We start from the raw sequence: 3,880 nt of genomic DNA on the forward strand, positions 1-3,880 counted from the left end.
AGGTCCTGGGTCCCAGGGGGTGGGGCCCGGGCGAGGGTGGAAATCAGCTGATCCGTTGATATTTTGCTCCATTTGCTTCGGGGGGGTTGTGTGCGGTGGTTGTGAGTGACTTGCCATAAAGTAGCATAGAGGGTTAATATGCCTGCTGCAAAGAACAGAAATATATTTTATGTGGATAGCTTAGAGTGATAGTAACGCCAGCCTTTACCAGCACATTAAAACAAATGAATGCATGTAAAAGGGGGCTACGGAGAGATGAGAGTCACATTTGTGGGTGCTAGTGAGTGAATCCGAGGAGATGGTCATGGGGGGGGATGCCAAAAAGGACTGCCGCACAGGGCACCACCAGCGATAAACCGACTCTGAATTTATTGTGCATGTGTGCTTGATGTAAACTGCTTTGTCAGCATACACTGGGACAAATAGTGCTATAAAAGAATAAAAATTAAAAAAAATTCCATTTATATCAATATTTGCGTAATTAGTCATACAGGCGGTTAAATCTTGCATTTTTACAGTGCTAGCAGATCTCTTACATTTGGAGCTCAAAAAAGTTAAAAACTTGCTTCTAAATCCTAGCTTCTCTTAGGTACTTGCGAAGAGATAACATGGTGTGTCCCGTTGTTTTCTTCCATTGCTTCGGTGCCTAGGTGTTCAACTCCATTAACTTCCATCCAGTATTAAACTCAAACAAAAAGAGGGCTAATAGCGCTTTTAGTCGGCCTTTGTTTATGCCCTGCTGAAGGAGTTAATAAGAAAGCCCACTTACAAGCTGCTGCACTGAACGTTTTCAAACGCTTAGAAAACGGGGACCACATCACCCAAGTCTGTGTTGCACCCTCAGTCCCACCCTTACTCTTCAATTATCAAGGGGCTGCAGAGGATGTTCCCCCTGCGCTAAACTCTCAAGCAAAACCCCAAACTACCGCCATCACGTTTAACAGCGACTGCTCCTGTGCAGCTATCTGGCACTTCACAAGGAATAAAGCCGACCTAAACCTAACATACTCTTTTGCCCAGCGAGTGCCAAAATAATTACACTTGGAAATGTACTATACAGGTGTAACTGTTATTTGGACAGATTAAAAAATATGGGCAATCTACTTCAACATGGATGGTTTAAGGGGAAAATAAGGAGGAGCAGAGGAAGGGCCATGCAAACCTACAAAAAACCTACAGAAGTGTAAGGTAAGCAAGAACAATAAATAAGTCAAGTAAAATAAGTAAGGTAGGTATGTAAGGTAAGTAAGTTATGTAAGTAAATAAGTAAGGGAAGTAAAGTAAATAAGTAAAGTATAACTTTTGTAAAGCACGCAATAGCCAAGGCGTCTTAGTGCGAATTAGCTTTAGGGTGTCATAGTGTCCCTGGTGGGGCAAAAGCCCAGGGTCTTTTGTCTTTGGAGGTGTGGGAGTACAGGAGGTCCAAGGTCCACGGTGGTGGTGGTGGAGAGGAGGAGCAGGGTACCTGGAGAGAGGTTTAGGGTCTCTGAGGGTGAATGTTCTCAGGAATGAGACCTGTGCAAGGTTCCTCGGTATGCAGGATGCATAAAGGTCGGGATGCAAGACCTCTAGAGGTACGTGGTTCCTGTAGGAAGGGAACTTGAGAATCCCTGGGGTGTGGAAGGTGCAGGGTCCCTGAGAGATGGACTTCCTCTGAAGCTGCTGAATGTGCAGGGTCCCTGTTGGTGACAGAGGTGTTGGGTGTCTATATATAAGAGAGGTACAGGGTCCATGAGGTGGGGAAGTGTAGTGTCTCTGAAGATAGGGGTTGAGGAGGTAAGCACGGGCGTGCGGGGTCCCTGGGATAGGAACTGTAGGGTCCCTGGAGGCAGAACTGGTGCATAATCCCCAGCCGTGGGGGAGTCATGCTTAGTCTCTGTGGATGGCTGGTGTGCAGGATGCCATACGGTAGGAGTGATGCCCTGTCCCTGTGGGTGAGAACTTGCAGCCTTTCTTTAAGTGGGGGAGAGGCAGGGTGCTGGGAGGCGAGTGGTGTCTCTAGAGGTGAGAAGGTGCAGTGTCTCTGGACTGGAGGTTGTAAGCGTCCAGGGACCTTTGAGATGAGACCTTCACCTTGAGGTATGCAGTGTCGGATCATCTATTGCTCAGTAAACGCTCACTTCTGGGTGTTTCATCATCGGACCAGAATCTGGGTATCGGCTTCACTCTGGCCACATCCGCATCACACACCATTCTCGCCTCAAGCCCCTGATTCCTGTCACCTACGTTTATCACAAATTGCCTTAACTTTTACAACCTCATAATTTAGCTTCTTCCGCTAGTAGCACCTGCACGTCAAACTGAAATTCTGTGAAACAACCCCCCTCCACGGGTCTCCTCACTCCTAACCTTTACTTGACCACAATAAAGCGCTTCGTCAGGGTGCTAAACGCTATGTAAATGCAATTACAACAATACAATACACCTTGCTCTCCGTCTTGAAGCCATCAGATTATTTGGTGCTCCCAGTTACTGCCGATGTATTGAATGCAGTGCAAGAATGATTTGCATATCACAACACTGCGAGGTTTCGGGCTGGTTGCCGCAGGTGTTTCTCTATTTTGCTCTCTGCGGATGTTCCTTCTCTCCCCATCCCAGTATTCAAAGCCCTGCACCCAACATATGTCTTTCAAAGGCACTCTCTACTTTCACCCCCTCACGTCCCGGTTTAAGCACGACTTGCATGTTCTTCTCTTTCTGTATTTCCATCCTCCTGTTTTGAAATGTGTGCCGTTCTGCATGGATATATGTTTACGGTAGTAAAACAACACGAATTAGGAGGCAATACATTAGTGGTAAAATGGCGTTAGAGCTTTTCCTAAAATGTAACCCTTGGCCCGTACGGGGATCGAACCCGCGACCTGGGCGTTATTAGCACCACGCTCTAACCAACTGAGCTAACCGGCCAATGCGTAACCCTACAAAATGTTCACTTAAGTACGTGAGACACGGCTCAACACTTCCCTCTGTTCAGTAGTTTACAGTTGATAAGTATACATTCATAAGCTTAACTGTGCCAAGAAGTTCAATTGCCTTGTCTACTACTCAAAAGCAGCGTGGAAGTCTGCTAGGGTCACCACTAAACACCAAACAATGCTGCTACCAAACCTGCAAGGACACAGACATACTCACCCACATTCTCTCATCAAAAAGAGGATTCTTTTTTTGTTTACATTCTTGATGATTTAGCATCATGTCGATGTCTCCAAAAATGACATCATGTGACCTTTGCCCCGTTTAGCTCATCACTGGCAATATCATCACCGTCAATCAGGAGGGGACTGTCGCCTGACCTCCCAAAACATTTTCCAGGCTATAGTCACTACTAACGTACATGTCTGGAAGCAGTTAATCTGGTTTATTGTGAAAAGGCACTACATCATCCCACTGATAAACAAATGCTATTAGTGTAATAAGAGGCAAGTCACTTACCATCTAGACCTAAACATGGGCTCGATTCTTACTGCAAATGAAGGAACATTATAGTCCATCAAATGAAATACAAGAGATTTTTGTACAGTGTACACCCTCAACTCACATACTTGATGAAGTCTTTTGATGCGATAATGAAAAAAAGGGGTTCAGTGAAATAAAATATTTGCCTAAAATCACAATATTTGGTCAAGCCAGAAGCCATGACTGATCCCAAGATCTGTTTCACATGACATAATTCAGCCATTAAATGGATAGCTCTCCTTTTTAACAATAATGATTTAAGCTTTCTTTTAATTCTTGACTTGTGAGGGAGAGCATGAATCAGACAAAAGCCATATGAATACCTGGCTCGTTTTGAGCTTGAGATTCCAAGAGGACCTTGAGCAGAGCCAGGCCTCTGGTTCGAAACTTCAGTGGCTCACCCAACCCCTGCAGACCACAGGCT

The 3,880-nt window shown here is 45.4% G+C and overlaps 1 non-coding gene across 1 annotated transcript; it reads right to left on the reverse strand.

Annotated features, from left to right (window-relative positions):
* Positions 1–2,833: 2,833 nt before the first annotated feature.
* On the reverse strand, positions 2,834–2,907 carry TRNAI-AAU (transfer RNA isoleucine (anticodon AAU)). Its single transcript has one exon. It is a non-coding gene; the product is annotated as a tRNA-Ile (tRNA).
* Between the last annotated feature and the right edge of the window lie 973 nt (positions 2,908–3,880).

The sequence above is a fragment of the Pleurodeles waltl genome, chromosome 12 (genome assembly GCF_031143425.1).
Source record: "Pleurodeles waltl isolate 20211129_DDA chromosome 12, aPleWal1.hap1.20221129, whole genome shotgun sequence".
Lineage (NCBI taxonomy): Eukaryota > Metazoa > Chordata > Amphibia > Caudata > Salamandridae > Pleurodeles > Pleurodeles waltl.